The sequence below is a fragment of the Mirounga leonina genome, unplaced genomic scaffold (assembly GCF_011800145.1).
Source record: "Mirounga leonina isolate KUSES-001 unplaced genomic scaffold, KU_Mleo_1.0 Mir_366, whole genome shotgun sequence".
NCBI lineage: Eukaryota > Metazoa > Chordata > Mammalia > Carnivora > Phocidae > Mirounga > Mirounga leonina.
The window spans coordinates 19,002,433-19,025,655 of NW_023270709.1; the positions used below are offsets into that span (position 1 = coordinate 19,002,433).

A 23,223-nucleotide genomic window follows, 5' to 3' on the forward strand; every position below is an offset into this window, starting at 1 on the left:
CTCGCCCGCTGGGCTCCGAGCCTCACGGGGGTGCGTGGGGTGGCGGGGGGGGGGAGAGGGGGAGGACTGTGACTGGGCTGGATCCGACCACGGCACCTCGATTGGAAAGTGCTGGAAAGACACGGACCTGGCTTCACTGCGGAGCCTGACTAGAGGCAATGAGTCACTTTGAAAAAATGCAAAAGCAACTGAGGCATTGAGGGACAGCCCGGAACAGGGCCTCTCACACAGCTGGGCCCCTGACTGCTTTGGGTAGAGGGCTGTCCGTGCGAGTAGCTGAGTTATCATCACTCTCAGGGCTAACAGTTGCATATGCAGATGGCCTTTCCTTTATTCTCATCCGAGTGGTGTGTGGCATCACAAACAGGCTGCAAGTTTCAGCAGCCTTTGAACTGATGCATTCTGTAAAATGAGTAAATGTGGGTGACTGCGTTTAGGATATGGAACTAGGATCGGGTCCAAACGGCCAAAGCGGAGATGGAACATTTAGCAAAACATCAAGAACCTTTGGTTCTGTAAGTCTTGGGAATGCAGAAGCCTACGGGACGCAGGCACCATAGTTTCCCAGAATTGTTTGCAGGTACTATTTCTTTGCTGCGTATATAGGTTTCTTTTAATTTAAGGAACGTGCCTTAGAATTCTTGGTAAAATATCTGAGCTCACTTAATGTAAGATTATGACAGTGGGATGATCTTTGGGGAAATTGTTCTTAAAGACTATAAGCCTCTTGAGGGCAGGGGTAGGATTTTTGGAACTTCTTTCAGCCCCGAATAGTATTTGAATTACAGCATGTAATGAGCAGGGAGTAAAAGTTTTTTAAAGTAATTAACTCAATAGCTTGAGTGTCGCTGCATCATGACTTCTTGAAGATAAAGTGTATTTTGCAAAGAAAGACTATTCCGTTAATTCCCATATCTAAAAATCCTTAATAAAATTAGAATCAAGGTGTCATATTTATTCAAGAGAAAAAGAAATTGAGAAATCAGGAAGGTGACCATCGAAGTGGCCATGACTGGTAGGAAATAGGTTTTTGGTGCTCATTGTTGAAGTGGCGAAAATTGTATGAACTTCAAATTTCAGTGTCTATAAATTTCAGCCACACCATTCCTTTATGTATTGTCTGTGGCTGCTTTTAAGCTGCAACAGTAGACTTGAGCAGCCTACGGCCATACCACCCTAAACGCGCCCAATCTCGTCTGATCTCGGAAGCTAAGCAGGGTAGGGCCTGGTTAGTGCTTGGATGAGAGAACAGTAGACTTGAGTAGCTCCTAAAGAGATCACATGGCCAGCACTCTCTAGCTGCCCTTGGCTCAAAAAATTTGCCAAACCTTACACTATATCCACAGATTTGAAGTTCATATAATTTTCGCCAGTAAAGAAATATTATTCTTGTTTTTTCAGGCACTTAAAAATGTAAAAATAATTCTTAGCTTGAGAGAGGAGGGGGAGACATAAAGACAGGAGGGAAGTGGGGCGTGTGTGTCCTGTTTTAGGACTTTGCTACTTCAGCCTGCCATGTGATAGTTTGGAGGAGAGCCTTGGAAGGGATTAATGGGCCAGATTATCCGAGTGCCTGAGTCCTACCCAAGAGTTGTTACATATCTTCAAGAGTAGCATTAACTTATTTGGGTATTATAGTGTTTTATTTTGTCTTGAATATTTCCTAACGGACATCTTCATGTATGAAGTTTTGTTTTTTATTAATTATGTAACATTTTATACATAAAAATAATATGCCAGTATATGTAAGCTATAGCCATTATGTTCCAATGGCCACCATCACTGCATTAAAAACTAAGGTTTAAGAACCAGACAATTGTGAAAAGATAACCTACAGAATGGAAGAAAATACTTTAGAATTATATATCCGAAAGGGGGCTTGTATCCAAAATATATAAAGAGCTCTTACAACTCAATAATAAAAGATAAATAACCCAATACAAAAATTGTCAAAAGATCTGAATGAACATTTCTCCAAAGAAGATATACAGATAGCCAATAAGTAATGAAAAGATGCTCAACATTATTATTCATCAGAGAAGTGCAAACCAAACCACACTGCAATACCATTGCACACCTATAAGATGGCTAGAATAAAAAAATCAGCTGGTAAGGATGTGGAGGAACTGGAACTCTTTTACTCATTGATGGTGGAATGTCAAATGGTGCAGCTGCCTTGGAAAACAAGTTTGGCAGTTCCTCGAAAGTTAAACACTAAGTTACCATATGATAGAGCAATGTAACTTGCAGTATATATATCCAAGAGAAATGAAAGTATATGTCTGCACAAAAATCTATGCACAAATATTTATACCAGCACCATTCATAATAGCTAAAATGTGGAAGTAACCCAAATGTCCCATCAACTGATGAATGGATATATAAAATGTGGTCTATCCATAGGATGGGATAGTAGTTGGCCATAGAAAGAAATGAAGTAGTGATCCATGCTAAAACATGTGTGAACCTTGAAGACATTATTCTAAGCGAAAGAAGTGAGTCACAATAGACCACAAATTGTTTAATTCTGTTCCTATGAAAACGTCCAGAACAGGACAATCTATGGAGACAGGAAGTAGATTAGTGGTTACTTAGGGCTGGGGTTTGAGGGTAGGGAGGTGATTGTTATAGGCTATAGGGTTTTTCTTTGAGCTGATGAAAATGTTCTAAGATTGACTGTGGTGATGATTGCACATATCATTGAATTGTACACTTCAAATGCGTGAATTGTCTCCTACGTGTTATATCTCAATAAAGCTGTTAAAGAGAATACACAGAAACTAGGGGGGGAAAGCCCCACTGTGTTGTTACCTGTAGTTGATTCTTTGTGTTCTTCTCCTGTGCCATTCCCCATATCCCTCCAACCCTGAATTTTGTGTCAAGCAATCCCTGGTTGTATTGTAAAACTGTTTTATGACATATGTATGTATTCCTAAACAAGGGGCTGTTTAGGTTTTCTTGGTTTTTGACTTATGAAAGGGGTGTATATAATCTCACTTTAAAAAAACTGAACATTACGTTTTTAAGAATTGCCCCTATCGTTGCAGATAGCTGTCTAGCACTTGTTGGTGAATATTGCACAATGCGTTTATCCATTCTCTTGTTGGTGGGCATTTGGGTTGGTTCCCATGTTTTGCTGTTACAAAGGGCGTTGCTATGAAGAGTTTTTTCTGTGTGTCTTGGCACAGATGTGCAAGTGTTCTTCTGCGTGAATGTGACTGTATCATATATTTTAATGACTGCATCATATATTTGGAAAGAAAAAGCTGATTATTCCTCTGACATATACATTAATGGTGTATCTCCAGCTTCTTCATTCCACCAAACCAAGTGAATAGAACTGAGATCCTGTCTTCTCGTTCCATTAGATTCTCATTGCAATATCTATTATGTGATGTCCCAAGAAGTGTGGAAAAACATGAGTCTAAAGCTGTACAGCTGAATTTCACAGCAGGACCAGGTACCCCATGAGCATCTTCATTGGGGCAGAGAACCATTTTATTAAGTCAAAGGGACATGACTTTCAGCAAGGTCCATAAGTGGTTTCTAAACCTTACTAACATTTTCCTTGTATGTGAATCCCTGCTGACAGGCCAGTATTTATAACATGACTTAGTTTGGTTATTCTGGTAACAACGAGCCAATTGGAAACCTGGTGTTTTAGCCTTGGGCATTTTCTAAGCCTGCCCTGATTCAGGCTGTGAGCCTTTGGATTTCATCCTGGGTATTTCTAATTGTACTTAGGAAGATAGGAAGCTCTGTAAGGTCAGAGCAGGCCATTGTAAGGGATTTTCTAAGGTTTTTTTCTGTTTTAATTAGGGTAAAATATACAACATAAAATTTACCATTTTAATCATTTTTAAGTGTACAATTCAGTACATTCACAAAGTTGTGTGACCGTCACCACTCTGCATCTCCAGAACTTTTTAATCACCTCAGACGGAAACTCTGTCCCCATCAAATGATAACCCCCCATTCCTCCCTTCCCGGGCCCTGGCAACCAGCATTCTACTTTCTGTCTCTAGGGATTTGCCTGTTCTCAGTGCCTCATGTCTGTGAAATCACGCAATATTTGTCTTTTACATGAGTTTTATGTCAGGGAAATTGCATATTGTTTTGTTTTTCTTAAGTAGACCCATTTCTCACTTATGGAGAACATCTTCTTTTACTGAGCAGTTATGTAAAGAAGACGGTTTCCTTTTCAGGATACAGCCCTATATGGGAATGGACATAGCAAGTGTTCTAAAACCAGAGGGAGGGGCGCCTGGGTGGCTCAGTTGGTTGAGTGTGTCTGCCTTCGGCTCAGGTCATCATCTTAGGGTCCTGGAATCGAGCCGCTGTTCAGTGGGGAGTCTGCTTCTCCCTCTCCCTCCGCCCCTCTCCCCTCCTCGTGCTCTCTCTCTCACTCTCTCTCAAATAAATAAATAAAATATTTTTTAAAAAGAGCAGGAGAGTTCTGGGAGTCTGGAAATTGAAGCCAGGTGGTCTCCATGGCAGTACTGAAGAGGGGGTGGTCCCTGGAGAAGCTAGATGCTAGAGACAGCCGAGACAAGTGCAGTAGGACATAGGCAATGTTGGTTGTCTTGTGTCTATATTTGTACACATTATAATGAGAAAATAACCCTTATTACTTTGTTATCAATCCGTGTGGAAATCCAGAGAAACTGTGGGATCTGTTGATTATTTCTTCATTCCCCTATGTCGGATGACTGTTGTATGTCCAGCACAGTGAAGGTCACTGGGGATGCAAAGAGGACTATCAGTGAACGAAGATATAAGGAACAGGAAGTGCTGCAAGCTATGCACGTAGGTCTCAAAGGATCTACTAAGGTTGTAGTCACCATTAGTTCCAACCTGTTTCTATTTAGTTTTATTCAGAGAAGAATCACTGGATTTTTTTAAAAAGATCTTTAAATTTATTTTAGAGAGAGAGAGAGTAAGCACGAGCGAGCACAAGGAGGGGCAGAGTGAGAGGGAGAGAGAAACTTTGGTAGACTCCATGCTCAATGTGGAGCCCGACGTGGGGCTCGACCTCAAGACCCTGAGATCATGACCTGAGCTGAAACCAAGAGTCAGACGCTTAACCAACTGAGCCACCCAGTGGCCCCAGAATCACTGGATTTTTATGACATAAATTGATTACTTTACTCTAAGGCAACAAGAAATAGTCAAGATGGATCACACTAAGAAAACTAGCCAATTGGATTTTCCAGAACCAAATGCAATAGGCTTCATAATGGTGAAAGCATATTTTAGTCTGATTATAGCCTGATGTGTTGTGAAGGCTGTCCGTTCTATGTATTCTCAGTTTAGAAGCTCAGAGCATGTAGGTAAGGGGCTGGTGAGATATGAGGGTGGTCTTTTCATCTACTGAACACTGTCTGGGACTTGTGCTCACATCTGTCCAGTGACAGGTCACCCCGATATCTGGCCTTGTGAGAGTAGGTTGATGGAAGAAGAGTCCATCCAATTGGTTGTTTGGCGTTCGGTAGACCACATGCAGACTGTTTCTCCTGGTATCATCCTCTAGGATGCTGGAAGCTGTGGCTGGAGATTTTCAGGGGTCCAATGCAGGTTCACAAGTGTTTAGCCAAAGTTCTTAAACTTGCAATTCTGATTCCTCCTTAATTTCCATTTATGCTTCTCTGTTTCTCTGTGCTCTCGTGGTGCTCTCTGCTGTTCAGAGTTCCCTCTGTGGACAGCCCTCCGACCCCCCTTCTTCTGTCCTGCTTCAGAATGGCCTTTGTCCTTCCCTCAGTGTCTCCTCTGAGTGGAAGGTGGACGATTATCTAATGAAAGTCACTGAAACCTTTGAAAAAGAGGTTCGCTAATGCTGATGAGTCTAGGTAGGCTAGAATTAGGGGTGGGACTCATTTTCGTGCTTCTTACTTTAGGCCAACAACCTTCAAACTGTGTCCATTACCTGTATTCAAAGACTTTCAATCCTCTTCCCATGGCCTTTCTTCAGAGATGAGTATTCTTGAGAGCAGGCGAGCCACAGAGAGGCAGGCTCTCTCTCTTACCTTCTTTTCCATAAGCACCTTTCTCTCATTTTACCTAAGAAAAACCTGAATCTGTAATCCATCTTCCTAATTCATTTTACTAAAAAGGCCTATTTCTAACTTGTTTTTTACTAAATTGCACTGTCCAAGGATATCAACATCTAGGGAGTGGGGAAGGCAGACAAGGGGGACATTTCAGAATATCAGCTTTAGGGGTGAGAAAGTGAATGATACCAATGCCCGGACATCGCAAATCATGTGTTTTCTAAATCGCTGTTAAAAAACAAACAAACAAACAGACATACACACAAAAAATCCTGAAGATTGATCTAATCAAATTGTAAACTGATATTAAAGGATAAATCTAGAAAAGGATGAAATCAGGACTCTCATGCAAATGAAAAATGAACATTTTTTTAAAGATTTAATTTATTTATTTGAGAGAGAGACAGAGCACAAGGAGGGAGAGAGGGAGAGGGAGAAGCAGACTCCACGCTGAGTGGGGAGTCCATGTGCAAGGGGCTCAATCCCAGGACCCTGAGATCATGACCTGAGCCGAAGGCAGACACTTAACTGACTGAGTCACCCAGACACCCCAAAATGAACGTTTTTAAACATACTAAAAAATGAGAGAGCCGGAAAGGTCTACAGTCAGTTCAAAGGAGACCATTGATAGGAAGGTTGAAATGAATTTGCTTAATTGCTGTTAAACTGGCTTCCTCCACAGTGGGAGAGGAAAGTCAATTGAACTTCCACAGGATAAAACTTATTTACGTGCTTATAGACAATAATGACCTGCTTTCCGATCAGCTTTTTACAAGTTAACTGCTATGTCTGCAGAGTTGTAAATGGCCCTCATCAAAGACAGTGAATGGCTGAGATAAGCCAGATGGATGAGTAGATAGGGCTCTCACTAATCAGTCTTCCCGGTTTCTCTTTACACTGATGATTCAAATAATTTTTGATATTGTTTCACCATGTGATGTTTAGTATACTCAGGAGTTCAAAGATCGGAGTGACGTTTCTGTGACAAAATGTCACCCACTCCCATCTTCTCATTTATATGAGCATAGTTTCCCAGCATTTACTTTGATAAAAACAGAAATTGATGTTCAACCTTGACTCATTCTAGTAATAAATTTACTCATCCACATATGCATGAAAAAAAATTGAAAAATGAAAGTGCTCAAAAGAGAGGGTTTTCCAATAAAAATGACTTTTTATGTACATTTAGTAATTATTTGTTAACATTTGTAATATGTGTGTTGTTTTGATAAGTGGCATTCAGAGTTACAATGGTAACAATCAGAAGAACATTTTTTTTGCCATTGAATTTACATTTAAGTTTATAAACATAGTTTTGATGCAGAAAAGTATGATAGAATAATGAATAAAAGACATTAAGGCATAAAATAAATAAAATTAGGATACATTTCTATAGGGCAAGAAGAATGGAAACATAAGTTCAAGGAGAAACTGTAATTATGCAAAATTTGTGACTGTCAAAAAGCAGCCTGTTCCTTTATTTTTTGAAATGAATATGAATTTCAGTGGATGAGAATGAGAAATAATTTTATTTTTCCACATCAATATTAACAGAATGCTAAAAGTTACATTATTTGCAGCCATTCACATTTTGGTGAAATTTTTTAAATGTCAATCTAAAAGTGGGCAGGAGGGTTTTACAAAACGCTTTCTGGATATTTACAAGTGAAAATTTGGAAATCCCTTTTATAGCCTATCCTTCCTCTGTTTTCAGACCAAAAATCAAGGGTCAGAAATATGGCAAACCCTTTCTGCACTATTAGCATTGGTAAAGGAACCAGTTTGTTAATTGACAGAGTTCTAGTGACTCCTGGTTCTGCTAGATTTAGGGGCGACATTTCAGAAGGAAAGATCCTGATGCTTGTGACACCTCTCAAAAGGGAATGCTAGATAGCCCATCAGGTTTTATTTCTTTTTAAGCAGTTATATCTTCACTTTACTCATCTTTCTCGATCTCCCCTTTGGAGGCACTCACTGTAAATTGTGTGTGTGTGTGTGTGTGCATGTCTGTGTATAATAACCCCAGACAGATAACACTGTTTGGATCTGTCGACACGTAGCTTTCATCAAGTTTGGGAAATGTTTGCCCATTATTTCTTCGGGTGTATTTCCCACCTCAATCTCTTTGTCCTCTCCTGGGATCCCAAGGACACTGTCTTAAATAATTATATATAATAATTTAATACAGTGTATTAAATATATATATGTATATAATATATAAATTATTTAATATTGTCCCACATGCCTCTGAAGCTCTGTTCATTTTTTCATTCAATTCCTTTTCTCTCTGTTCTTCAGATTGGATAATATCCATACCACCAAGTACTTCCCATGGCAATCACCATCCTGCTGTTGGGTCATCCAGTGCGTCTTTTGCATTGTATTTTTCAGCTCTAAAATACTCACTTGTTACTTTTTTATAGGTTCTGTGCCTCTGCTGCAAACTTCTGTTGTTCCATTCATTTTAACAGTGTTTGCCTTTATCTCTTGGAGCATAGTTAAAACAACTCCTAGAAATCTGTCTGATAATTACAACACCTCTGTCATTGGGGGCTTGCCCTTCGTGGATTGTCTTTTCTCTTGAGAATAGATCACATTTTCCCAGTCCCTTGCATGTCAAATATTTTTGAGTTGGATTCTGGGCATTTTAGGTTTTGCGTTGTGAGACTCTGGGTCCTTTTGAAATGCATAAATATATATTTTTTGTTTGTTTGTTTGTTTTGTTTTGTTTACCAGGAAGTTCTTCTGTCTTGCGTTCTGTGAGCAATGGTTCCAACATCAGTGCAGTTTTACAAACCTTTGTTATGCTGCTTTGGGTCCCGTGGAAGCGCTATTTAGGGCTAAGTCTGGGACTTGAGCTGTGACTTCTACTGCAGCTCAGATCTCAAAGCCTCTGGATCCGTCCCGCACATGCGCAGGTCCGGGGCAAGACTGAGGCTTGTGCTGGCTCATGCACAGAATCAAGGGATCCCCTTCTGAAGCTCTGTCTTCTCTGGGATTCCTGTCACACGGTCCTGCCCATAAGAGTTCCCCCCACACACACACACCCTGGGCTTCTGGCCAGAAAGATTGGGTTTCTCTTGTAGTTTGAGCTGCTCACACTGCCATGGAATAGTTCCCCAAGACCAGGGCCATCCTCAGGGTTGAGCAGTGAGAAGAAAGGAGGACGAAAACTTTCATAGGGATTCTCCCCACCCTCTGGACCACAGGGACCTCTTTCCCCTGCTCCCCTGGCAGTAACATGGGAGAAGCTTTCAGTTGCTTATGCTGCTGAGGGCTGATCTGTGGAGCAGCTCTGTGCCCGCAGCCACTCTTGGGAGAGGAAAATGAACCCCCACCCCCGTCCCCCACAAACCCCTGGACTTTCTATACATTTTTCCATGACAGGGTTTCCTTTCCAGGTCTTCTGGCCAAAAAGAAGAGGGTTGTCTCAGAGATTTGGTTGCCTGAACCCCCTGGGTATTTCCAACTTTGGGTCAACCCTGGAGAGAAAAGAGAAAAAAAAACCCAGGAACACATTCTCAATTAAGTCTCCTTTTCAAGTTTTGATCGCTTTCCTCAATTCACCCACTATTATTTCTCTTTCCGAGTCGGGGAGTTGCTTTTTGAGTTTTGAACACAGTCTAGAGACTTCCCTCTTGACCCGCACTGGTAGCCCCCTCCTCCTTTTGATGCCTTCCCGTGGCCCCTTTCCCTGTGGCCCCCACACCCCACCATCCTCTTGGTTCTGCGTCGCCCTCTTTCTCTGTATCCCCTTTACTTTGGGCTTCCCAGTCCAAAGAGTGGGGGGAAAAAAAGAAGAAGAAGAACCTGCAATCTTTTGATGGTCCACAGCTCTATTTGAAAACATCAATTTTGTTACAAGTAATAAATCAAAGTCAAGTATGAAAGTAGACCCCGGCGGCTGGTGACACATGAAGAAGCAGAAGGGAGTTGCGGCCAGATCCATCACCTGGCTCTTCTCAGTCAAATGATCACACTCGCATTTGTTACAAATGTCCATGCACAAAATTGGCCCAGTTCTTGAGAACTGATCCTTGGGGGTTTTCTTTTAAGAGAGTTGCTGAATCTGCTCTTCAACCACATATAAATCTTCCAATGAAGGCCAGTAAGTTTTGAGATCGGAAGGAATTTCAGCAAACCTTCTTGTCTTCGTTATTCCTGAGAGACACGGTATTCTTAACACCGCAACAGCAGGGTTTAGGGAAGTGAGATATTTTTAGTCAAGTGGTGAGAAATAACTGACCACATAAATGCTCTCCCCTTTTCTGCTTTCATTCACTAAGTGTCTCTGCAGTTTAGATGTGCTACGGTCTAACCTTCGGAGGGTGGTGTGTGAGATGTCTGTCCCCGGTCACTGTGTTTGGGGGATCGAAGACGTGGTGACCCGTGCAATCACGAGCGCACATTGGATGCACGTCCCTGTGAGGAGTGCTGGGGAACATTCAGAGATAAATTATAATAACAGTGACACTCAGGTATCATTTTCTAGTTCACAAAGCTCACCTCATCATCTCCTCTGAGCTCTCCAAAAAATCTCATGTCAGTTGTCATTATTAGGTAGGTAATACTTATAATTCCACCCCAGGAATTATAGCCCACCCTCTGGGCTTTTCCATTCCCTACTTGCAGTCACCAGCTGTCATCCCATAGGCACTTGGAACTCAGTGTCTAAAACTGAGCTCCGCCCCTTTGCCGGCCACCTGCAAGCCTTCTCTGGCTTAGCACCTGCACCCCACCCCCGACCCTAAGGGGAGGCATCCAAGACGTCCTGCCTTCTCTCTTCCCCTCCCAGCTCTGCCGATCCGCGTGGCCCTGTGTCAGATCTCCGGCATTCCCAGACATTGTCAGACCTTCTCCAATCCTCTGGCACCTTGTAGCCAATTCCCACGTCTCCCCTCAGCCGTATCCGCCACTCCTGCCAGCTATTTGTCAATCCCGGGTTTTCCCGTGGGCTCTTAGCTTCCGGCACACAGTGAATGCTCAGAAGATAATTTCTAGCCGTAATGCCTCTGTGCCTTGGCACGTGCCGGGTGTCGGCTCAGGGATGCGTTTACCCTTACTTACCTCTCTTCTTCCGAACAATGCTTTGAGAAGGCAATAATGCTTCTTCATCCTTTGAGATTCCGCTTAGCGCCTAACTCAACTTTAAGAGCCTCCTTACTTCCCAGGGCTCACTTGAGTACCCACCCTTCTCGACCCCCACCCCCATGCCCACATGCTCCAGGAGCATTCCTGTGCACTTCTATTATAGGATTTCTCAAAGTGTGGGTCCTCTTACTCTGAAGTGTGCTTCTGAGAAATGCAGATCGCTGGGAATATGCAGAACAGCTGATTAGGATTGCTAATCCTAGGATTGCCTAGGAATCTGTATTGTGAAGCCACCCCCCTCTACTTCTCCCCAGCGATTCCTTTTTTTTTTTTAAGGTTTTATTTATTTATTTGACAGAGAGAGACACAGCGATAGAGAGGGAACACAAGCAGGGGGAGTGGGAGAGGGAGAAGCAGGCTTCCTGCAGAGCAGGGAGCCCGATGCAGGGCTCGATCCCAGGACACTGGGATCATGACCTGAGCCGAAGGCAGATGCTTAACGACTGAGCCACCCAGGCCCCTTCTTCCCCAGCGATTCTGATGCAGTTGGAACCACGGCTCGCCTCTGCCGCCTGTCTTGGACCCTAACTGTGGCCTCTCAGAGCAGTCTCTGGTTAAGGTTCATTACCACCTAGGTCTTCCCTGAGAGATGAGAACAGCAAAGTCATTCAGATTTAACTGGTTTTCAACTATATCTTCGTAAAGAGGAGCAGTGCCCCTGACCCTTGAACAACACAGGTTTGAACCTCGCAGGGCCCCTTGGTGCGGATTTTTTTTCAGTAAATACGGTACACTGCTGTAAATTTAGTTTCTCTTCATGATTTTCTTAACATTTTCTTTTCTCTAGCTTACTTTATTATAAGAATACAGTATATAATGCAAGATACAAAATACGAGTTAATCGACTGTGAATGTTATTGGTAAGTCTTCCAGTCAACAGTAGGTAAGGCTTCCAGTCAACTATGAGTAGTGAAATTTTGGGGGGAGTCGAAAGTTATATGAGGATTTTTGATTGCATGGAGGTGTTGATGCCCCTAACTGCTGCATGGTTCAAGGATCAGTTGTACTTCTTTGTTTTTGAAAGCTTTATCGAGGTACAATTTTGCATACCATAAAATGCACCCATTTTAAGTGCACAATTCAATGATTATTAGTGTATTTCCAGCATTGTGCACCTGCCACCGTGAACCTGTGTTAAATCATTTCCCTCACTTCAAATAGAAATTTTGTGCCTGTTTGTACTCACTTCCCATTCCTATCCCTAGCCCTAGGCAACCACTAATCTACATGCAGTCTCTAGACATTTGCTTTTTCTGGATAATCATATAAGTGGAATGTACAACCTGGTCTTCCGTGTCTGGCTCTTTGACTTAACATAATGTTCTTTTTAAAGATTTTATTTATTTGACAGAGAGACAGAGAGAGAGCGCGCACAGGCTCGGGGAGCGGGAGAGGGAGAAGCAGGCTTCCTGCTGAGCAAGGAGCCTGATACGGGGCTCAGGGCTCGATCCCAGGACCCTGAGATCATGACCTGAGCCGATCAAGACACTTAACCATCTGAGCCACCCAAGCGCCCCGTCACTTAGCATAATGTTTTCGAGGTTCATCCATGTTGTAGAATGTATCAGTACTTCTTTCCTGCTGAATAATATTCTGTTGTGTGGATGCATTTTGCTTATCCATTCCATCCGATGATGGACAGATGGGCAGTTTCCTTTCATGTTTTGGCTATTATGAATGATGATGCCATGAACATTTGTGTGCAAGTCTTTGTGCGTGTGGACATATGTTTTCACTGCTCTTGAGTAGATAACTACGAGTGGAATGGCTGGGTCATATGGCAAACGTATACTTGACTCTTGAAGAAACTTCCAAACTGTTTCCATAGCAGCTGCACCATTTTACTTACTTCCCACCGGAAGTGTAGGAAGGTTCCGATTTCCCCATATCCTCACTGGCACTTCTTACCGTCTGTCTTCTTGGTCACAGCCATCCTGGTGGATGCAAAGTGGTATCTCCTTGTGGGTTTGATTTGCATTTCCCTGATTATGTACTGATGTCGAGCATGTTCACATATACTGCCGGCTATTTGCATATTTTCTTTGGAAAAATGTCCATTCAAATATTTTGGCTATTTTTATGTTGGAGTTTTTGTCTCATTTTTGAGTTGTAAGAGTTCTTTATATATTTTGCACACAAGGGGAGCAATACGTGTATTTTATGGAGGGACAGAAGGTTCCTGGAAACCCTTCCCAGGCTGTGGGAGCCTAGTGGGGTCTCCATGGTTCCTCTTTTCCCAGTGCCAGGATGTGGCCCTTGGGGAACTCCTAGAAACACCTCTTTGAACTACACTTCCTCCATGGCCTAAACAAGAGCAAACGGGCAGCGTGGGGACACAGGAATGAAGGGTTTCCCCAACATCAGAGGAGCTTAGAAAGGGCATGGAGTGACCTGGGGAGAGAACTTCTTTTCAGTGAAGGGTCTTTGCTTTACATTTAGCTAAGAGAGTTCACACTCCATGATAGGAGAATAAAATAGGGATCTGTCCTGGTCCCACTCAACATTCAGACTCTAGGATTTTATGGCTCTGTCCTTACCCAGCACCACCCCCCCAAGTCAGGGCGCAGAGCCAGCCTTCAAGATATACTTAGACCTCCCCCATGGCCTCAGTTCCCACTGGGCTCTTTTCTGCTGAAATGGCCCAGTTCCCTGCCGCCTGGCATCCTGGAGTGCTGGACTGTCCCCAACAGCCAAACCGTCCATTCCTGAAGGAGATCATGGCCCCCTGAGGAATCTGTCTCATCCATCTGTGTAGCCCCAGCAACCGGCACAGAACCACACCTCAAAACACAGTTGCATACAATTCTCTTCAGTCAGTGAATGAAGAAGAAGGAAGTCATGTTTCAGAAGTGAATAAATTGTGGGCACCTGGGTGGCTCAGTTGGTTGGGCGACTGCCTTCGGCTCAGGTCATGATCCTGGAGTCCTGGGATCGAGTCCCGCATCGGGCTCCCTGCTCAGCGGGGGGTCTGCTTCTCCCTCTGACCCTCTTCCCTCTTGTGCTGTCTCTCATTCTCTCTCTCAAATAAATAAGAAATAAAAAAAATCTTTAAAAAAAAAAAAAAAGAAGGGAATAAATTGAGACTCCCATGGGTTAAGTCATCTGCCCAGAGTTATGGAGACTGCCAAGTAAGGGGCTGGAATCTCAAATTAAGGTTCTCTGATGTCAGAATATTTTTTCCATGTTATCAAGCTATGAGTCCTCACCTCTAATCTTTAGAGATTCCAACTTAGAGGAGAGATATTTGGATCAGGGAGGCTCCTGAAAAGTGGTAACACCAGAGTGGAGAGGGCAAATGGAAAGGGGAGATCCCTTCTACATGTGGTTGTTCATTTTGCCCTTCTATACCCCACTCTGGATTTGGTGGTGATGACAGGAAGTAAATGGCAGGCGGTAAAGAGAGGTTACCCCTGACCTGTGGGGCAGTGGGTGGCCTCGTGAAGGAGTTGAGATGCAGGGTATGGGTGCAGCAGTGCTGGGAAGGACCCCGAGGCAGTGGGAGCAGCGGAACGGTGGTCTAGGGGAGGGGGAGGGGGGCATGTTTGGGATGGCATGACTTGTCTCTTGACTGGGTCTTAGGAACCCGGTGAGGTGTAGAGGGCTGGGCTGAGGTCCTTTCTCAAGTCCAGCTGAAGACAGTTTGCCTTTTTTCTCTGCACTAGGATCTTATTAGAGGCTTTGGAGGGTTCCATTGACTAATCAGGATCTTGTGTTTTCTCCAGTTTTGTGAAACATTTAAGGTGTTCTTTTATTTATGTAACTCTCTGATCTTTCCTATTCTGGTTTTACTGTTTGAAATTCAGAGACTCTTGAAACTTCTTTGCAATAAAAAAATGATGGCTTTTTTTTTTTTTTTTTTCTGTTTGGTGAGAGGCTAGCCCCAGAAATGCTCAATAGGAGAGCAAGCAAAAGATATAAAGGCAGGCACCTTGGTAACACGAATGTATCTCTTAGAAAAACAACTCCCTGGCTTGACTGAGCAGGGTCTGCTTCCAGCCTCGTCCCAAGACAGCTGGGCAAGAAATGTATTTAAATCCCCCTTGATTTTCTACCCATGAGCATTGTGTTTGGCAGATAGTGGGAACTAACTGACTGAATGAAACCAGCATATTCAATGAGTCAATCAATGAATGAAGGAGTGAAGACCGTGTTTTTTTCTTCTACACATAACTGTTACCCCATCAGTGATGGTGAACCACATGATTCCTTCCCCGAGTGATTGGTAGCTTCTGGAGAAAGTAAAGAAGATAATTGTTATACTCACGATGGTAGTTCAACAAATATTTATTTTTTAATTTGGGCGGATTTATAGAGAAAGTCGTCCATTGTGACTTTACAATTTCGAGAGAGCTCCCATATAAGCCAGCAGCCCAGTCTCACCATGAGAAAATGTTAGAGAAAGTCTTCTACCTCCTGTCACTTCAAGTCTATCTTCTGTTTAAGCTTAGACTCATAATCTTTGGAAGCCCTTGGATCTGGGTCTCCCTTATAGAGTCTGACGAGAAACGCTCACCACAATTATTTCTGCATCTTTGGCCTGGTGAGGAGAACCTCAACCAGCAATCGAGAACGTGGAAGACCCAGCCGTTGTGAACACGAAAATATTACCACAGTAGGGTTCTCCCTTACTTGTTTTACGAACTTGCTGTGAGGAATTTACAAAAACCCTTTGGACAATGTGGAGTTTGGAACACCTTGAAGTCCTGAAGAAAAAAGGAACTGTGGAAAACGCAAGGTTCACATTCCAGAGAACCAGGGCGCCCTTGTGAATCATGGGAGGAAGCCACTGTGGTTTTCAGAGGGAAAAACTAACCCAGTGTCTTCTTCGAAATGGAATCTGCTCCTGTGAAAATCTGGCTTGCCACCTGATCTGGGATTATGCCAGTGAGTGGGCAGGCAAGGGGAAAGCAGTGAGTGGTAGCCAATTGATTAGTCAATCAAAAAATATTTATAGAATTCTCTGTGTCCATGGCCAGAGGCAGGACTCAGCAGGAAATGCAAGAAGAGTAAAAGGTGGAACCTCAGCCCGTGACGGGCTCAGACTCGTCTCCTTGGGAGGCACAGTGTGCATGTGCTAACAGAAAACATCGCACGAGGAAGTGTTTTAATTGAGCGGGCTGCCTTATAGGTACTGAGAATGTAGAACAGACACATAGGCTCTTATTCTGGGCTCCTCACCATTTACTCTGCACCCTGGGGTGTCAGTTTTCAAAGCAGCTATGAACGTTGCTCTTTGTAACTGGTTAGACGAAGTAGTTAGGTCTTACCGGGCCCCTTACCGTGGAGCACAAGATGATTTGGATGAGAAAATATGAGGAATGAAGGAGTGTTGTCTTCCAAACGTGATTCCACGGAGATTGGGCTTGTATCCTTAGCAGAGGACTATTTAAAAGCAAACAAGTCACTATAAAAATGCGTAGGGGCCTCCAGTTATAGGATAAATAAGTCCTGGGGTGTCATATGTGCAGCAGGGTGACTGGAGTTAATAATATGGTGTTGTGGGGCGCCTGGGTGGCTCAGTTGGTTAAGCGACTGCCTTCGGCTCAGGTCATGATCCTGGAGTCCCGGGATCGAGCCCCGCATCGGGCTCCCTGCTCGGCGGGGAGTCTGCTTCGTCCTCTGACCCTATCCCCTCTCATGCTCTCTCTCTCTCTCTCATTCTCTCTCTCAAATAAATAAATAAAATCTTTAAAAATAATAATAATAATATGGTGTTGTATATTTGGAAGTTGCTGAGAGAGGAGATCCCAAAAGTTCTTACCGCAAGACAAAAACTTGTAACCATGTGTGGTGAGGGTTCATTGAGCCTGTTGTGGGGATCATTTTGCAAAGCACAGTGGTCACCCCTCATCCGCGGTTTTGGGTACCTGCGCTCAGTCGTGGTGGGAAAGCAGGGGAATCCTCTTTCTGATGCCACAAGGTCCGTAGTAACCTCATGTTGTTGTCACGACGCCTACATCACTCACCTCACTTCATCTTGTCACATCGGCCTTTTATCACCTCGTGTCATCACAAGAAGGAGGGTGGATACAGTATAGGAAGATGTTTTGAGAGAGAGAAAGGTCGTAGTTACATAACTTTTATTACAGTACAGTATATTGTTACAATTGCTCTATTTTATTATTAGTTATTATTAATCTCTTACTGTGCCTCATATATAAATTAAACTTTACCATAGGTATGCACATAAAAGAAAACAGCTGGTATGTATAAGGGTTGGCGCTATCTGTGGTTCCAGGCTTCCACTGAGGGTCTTGGAATGTATCCCTGGCGGATAAAGGAGGACTACTTTATGCATATATCAAATCATTATGCAGTGCACCTAAAACTAATACACTGTCTGTTGATTATTTCTGAATGTTTAAATGTTTGGGGGAATGTATGTAACTATAAAACTACTAATTACTACTAATTATACCAAGTTTTCATTTTATTTATTTATTTTAAGATTTTTACTGATTTATATGAGAGAGAGCAGGAGAGGGGGAGAGGCAGAAGGAGAAGGAGAAGCAGACTCCCTGCTGAACAGGGATCCCCCCACACACCCACCCCCGCCCCTGACACCTGGCTGGATCCCAGGACAACTGAGATCATGACCGGAGCCGAAGGCAGATGCTTAACCGACTGAGCCACCCTGAAATTTTCATTTTATAGTAACCATTACACATGGACTTGAGAAAACCTCTTTTAGAAATCTTGGTGGAGGAGCGCCTGGGTGGCTCAGTTGGTTAAGCGACTGCCTTTGGCTCAGGTCATGATCCTGGAGTCCCTGGATCGAGCCCCGCATCGGGCTCCCTGCTCGGCAGGGAGTCTGCTTCTCCCTCTCCCACTCCCCGTTTGTGTTCCCTCTCTCGCTGTCTTTCTCTGTCAAATAAATAAATAAAATCTTTAAAAAAAAAAAAAGAAATCTTGGTGGAGGGGCACCTGGGTGGCTCAGTCAGTTAAGTGTCCGACTTTCAGCTCAGGTCATGATTTCAGGGTGTTGAGATTGAGGCCCACGTCGGGCTCCAAGCGAGGTGTGGAGCCTGCTTAAGATTCTCTCTCCCTCTCCCTCTCCCCCTCCCCCTCCCCTCTCTCTCTTTTTCTCTCCTTCTCTAAAAGAAAAAAAAAAAATCTTGGTGGAATAAGTATGTGAACAGAGGAAAATGAAACACAGAAAAAAAAAAATTTTAAGGCTATAACTATAAGGTATGACCTGAAATTTTTAGCTAGTCATTTCCATTGGCCAGGTTTTTTTTTATGTTATGTTATGTTATTTTACTTATTTATTTATTTTTATTTTTATTGAAGTATAGTTAGTTTCGGGTGTATAGCATAGTGACTTGACAACTCTGTTGGCCAGGTTTTTTAGATGATTGCTCAGCATTTAAAATACACAAAGACTTGATATAGTTTGTAGATCTGTTTCCACTGAGGGCAAAACAAATGGATGACTTCATAACAGTAGCTAATACGTTTGTCACCGACCATGTGACAGACTTTGTATGCCTTTCTACACATGCTTCTAGAAACTGTATGTACAGGTAGTAACTAAAGCATAGCAAAACTAAGTTCTTCCCCAAAGACCTTCAGCTAGTGATTCCAAAACCAGGGCCCCTCTAAACAGCCCTGGTTAAAAATGGACAAAATGGGGGCACCTGGGTGGCTCAGTTGGTTAAGCGTCCGACTCTTGATCTCAGCTCAAGTCTTGATCTATGGGTCGTGGGTTCAGGCTCTGCATTGGACTCAAGGATGGGCATGGAGCCTACTTAAAAAAAAAAAAAAGGGTAAAATGATTGAGACCTTATACATGTTTGCAAGTGTGGGGAACTCTCCCTTTCTGGAAACTACTGTGGGAAAGAATAGGAATGCTGTCTCTCTTATTGTTTTAAAGTAGTCATTGCCTATTGGCAGAACATTGGACATAAAACTAGTGTTAGGAACTGAGTATCTGTACTTTAAGGATGGGTTTTATAAAATGACCAATGAGGCAAAAATAATTTTTAAATAATGACAGCTATCTTTTCTCCTAGGAAAATGCCTCCAGAACACCTTAGCCTTTCAAGATAATATATGAAAGAATACTCACTGGCTATGTTCTTACTGAAGTGTGTGAAATATTTGTAAATGTGCTATTGGTATGAAAGGAGTTTAAATTGTTTAAATATTTAGAATCCTATTTTATTTGAAAAAAAAAAAAAAAACTCAAGATGTAGTTTCTAAACTCACCCAGAGATACAATATGCAATGCCCATTTTCTTATCTCTCCCACACCTCTTGAAAATCATTTTTAGGGGCACCTGGGTGGCTCAGATGGTTAAGTGTCTGCCTTCAGCTCAGGTCTTGATCCCAGGGTCCTAGGATTGAGCCCCACGTTGGGCTCCCGGCTCAGTGGGGCATCTTTTTCTCCTTCTCCCTCTGCCTCTCTGCCTGCTTGTGCGCGCTCTCTCTCTCAAATGAATAAATAAAATCTTAAAAAAAAAAAAAGAAAATCATTTTTAAAGAAAACATTTGAGGAGCATCTGGGTGGCTCAGTCGGTTAAGCATCCGACTCGATTTCAGCTCAGGTCTTGATCTCAGGGTCGTGAGTTCAGGCCCCACATTGGGCTCGATGTTGGGCATGGAGCCTACTTAAAAAACAAAGACATCTGATCAACCACGAGGTATATCACAAACCCCTGAGGACAGAGACCCCAGAAACTTCCTCCAGAAGGGAAAACAAAGGTTATGTCGAAAGGATGAAGAATCAGAGAATCAGAATGGCTTTGGACCTGCCCACAGTAACCTAGGAAGCTAGAACACGATGGAGCAGTGCCTTGAAAATTCTGAGGAAGGCTTCCAGCCTGGAATTCTACACTCAGCCAAACCATCAAACAAGGGTGAGGGCAAAATAAAGATATTTTGCGACTTGCACGTTCTCCAAAAAAAAGTGTCCTTTCATGTACCTTTTCAAAAGACAGTGCTCTGAAATTAAGAAAACAGTTAAGGAAGTACACCAAGAAAGAGGAGGCTACAGAATCCACAAAGCAAGTGATACTACATTAGAGGGCGGGGGAGAAGGCCCAGGGGTGAAGGTGTAGGCAGATCTGTGGTCACAGAGGTGCTGCAGGCCTACAGAGCGCTCGTGTTCCCGGTGACTCTCCAGAAGAGATGACATCTGAGAAGAAAGACCTAATGGCATTCCAGATGTGTTTGGCCCGCTCGAAGGAGACTTCCACAACTAGGAGAAGCGTTCAGAGGTGAATAATTTTTAAGTACGTAGAAAACTGAGAAGCTGAACCACATGGCTTTGGGAAAACAGGTTGTGCAAACAAACGAACAGAAAAAGGGAGACTGATCTTAGGAGACGTCATGACTCAGCTGTGAATAGTCATAATTGTGTTGACACTGATGACTGGCCACACAGACATTGTGACAACAGTACTGGGGTAAAAGAAAGTGCAGGCGCGTGCGGTGGTGAGGATTAGGCAGACAGAATGTGAACCCTCTTGGTTTCTGTGGGAACTCAGTGGATAATGCCTAGAACGGAAGAAAAACAAGACGTAAAGATAGAAGCATGTTGCATACAGATGAGGTAATTACCGAAAGCAGGAGCTCAACTAATGGGAATCAGTTGATTCTCACTACAAAACTGGAAGGGGGCAGCTGGGGGACTGTTGACCCTTTGAATTCTGTGCATGTTTAAAAAAGTTAAACTTTAAAAGGGGAAGAGGGAGGGGAGAATTCAAATGAGAAAAAAAATGACAAGATGAGGTACACTTCCTTTTATAAAGGAGCTCAAAAAAGAATACTCCCAGATTAATACAAAACAAGGAATTAAGATTCACCTCAAGTGTAATTTCCTAAAACAGATCATTAAAAAGAGAAAGTCGTGGACTTCTGTGTTCCTCCCCCTTTTCCTTTCCACCCACCCACACGCCCGGCCAGATGATTATGTTTATCTGCTGTAAGACAGAGGTTATAGGGGACCTCATCTTGGGGTTGGCTTCTGCCTGAAGAGGAGGACTGGACAGTGGGGGCCAAGTTTGAGCCTCATCATCTCTCCGAAGCTCTTTTTTTTTTTAATTTATTTATTTTAGAGGGGGCAGAAGGCAGAGGGAGAGGGAGAGAGAGAATCCCAAGCAGACTCCCCGTTGAGCATGGAGCCTGACTTGGGGTTTGATCTCATGACCCTGAGATCACGACCTGAGCCGAAACCAAGAGTCAGACACTCAACTAATTGAGCTACCCAGATACCCTTGACCTAGGCTCTTGATTGTCCGGCTGTGTGTCTGGCTTCTCTCTACTTCTCATCTGATTTTTAGAACATCTTATATCCAGCCATCTTGTATCCCCCTCTTCTGTTGGCTTCCTGGCCAAGCCCATCTGTCAGTCCGCCTGGCTCTGACTTCTCCTTTACCCCGAACTTGCTGTCTCCGCCCCCTGCCCTATCCCTTTCCTCAGCCTAATTCTTAATTCCTGGCTCCCACCTCTTCATGAAAACTTGGCTCAATCCACTTTGCAAAACCAAGGTGAATGAGACTGCCTGGGAAGAATTTGGAGAATCTGCTGCTCTGTTCTTTCTTCATTCTTGAGACCCAGGAAAGCTGCTGAGGGCACATGTGAGGAGAAGCCTGTGCGTGTGTTTTGAGAGAAGAGGGTACAGCCATCTTGGGCCCCATCATTCTCCCTGGGAATGCTATCATGTCTATTTCTGAGATCCTGGTGCATTCTTTCATTTATATGTTCTTCTGTTTCTCCTAGAAACTGTTCTAAAATTTTAAACCCAGAGGCATCTTTCCAGCTTCCTTGCATGAGCTGTATTTTGATCTCTTAAGAGGCTGTGACAAGACTCCAGTCCGTGGTGATTTTACACCAAGTGACATCTGATTCGCTTTTAGACTGCATTCCATACCAATCAGCCCAGCCCTGCAGTTTGTGGACTAACTCCTGTTGTCTCTCAACATATGGAGGGCTATTAGATAGTGTGAGTTTGAGTCTTGTCAGGGAGGCTGATTAAGCCACGGTTGGGGACAGTCGTCCTAGGTGTGAAATGTAACAGGCCCTCTGAAACAGCGCTGTGAGCCTCTGGAGGTGGTTGGTGCCTCTCTGTTGGGGCATCGGGAGCTTGCTAACAAAGCAAACACATTTTTTTTCCTAGCTTGCGCTAGGTCTACGGCAGTAACATTTGGCAAGTTGAGTAACAGGGAACATAGATAACTGTGAACAGATGGACAACTATTAAAAGATTTGAGGGGCTTTTATCATCTCTCAAATGGCCTTCACCCACCTACTGGATACCCAGTTCCCTTGCAAAATTACGTAAAGGATTCAATTAAATTTCTTCTTCCTTTTTTTTTTTTTTTCAATTGCAGTAGAAGCAAAAGCTCTGACATTAAGAGGAAAAGAATAGATGAGAAACTTCTAATTTTGAATCCCCTTGGGATTAGATGCTGGTTTCAGCCATGCAGAGAATACTGCCCCATATTTTGAAAGAGTAGCTGCTGGTAGTTTCAGAGGAGATGACTTTCCAAAATAGACAGTGAGCTCCCTCATCCGTATCTGATGACCATCTGACATTTGGATGCAGAATTACAAGAGCGATCCATGTGTTTTGATAAGTATAACCTTGCTTTTAAAAACGGCAGTGGCAAGTCGTTATGTTTAAGCTCAAAACTAGTGAAATACAAAATGCAAAAAAAAAAAAAATGCATTACCTGGTTCCTTGCAGAAATAAGAAATATTACATGTCTTAGAGCAATAATATTTACCCACTCTCTGGGGCAGCACTGTCTCTGATGTGGGAGCATGCCAGTCCTCTTTGGCTCAAGGTGATGCTTGGAAAGTTTGCAAGAGTGAGAACGACAGACACTGATTGAGATGAGGCGCGTTTTACTCTCTCTGGGGCAGAAGGCTGATTTTGCCAAAAGCAGTCATAGGTTGGTACGGTGGGAGCTTTGGTACCTCTACGTTGGATCTCATGAACCCAGACAAATTAGATTGGGTTCCATTCCTCAGGGGCTGCCTTCTTAACATTTCATTATAAGGCCAACAATTCTAAGGTACT

The 23,223-nt window shown here is 43.3% G+C and overlaps 1 protein-coding gene across 1 annotated transcript in view; it reads left to right on the top strand.

Moving 5' to 3' along the window:
* The window catches only part of CAP2 (cyclase associated actin cytoskeleton regulatory protein 2), a 138,578-nt gene that overhangs the window by 944 nt on the left and 114,411 nt on the right, over window positions 1-23,223 (top strand). The gene's annotated exons all lie outside the window — the stretch shown is intronic.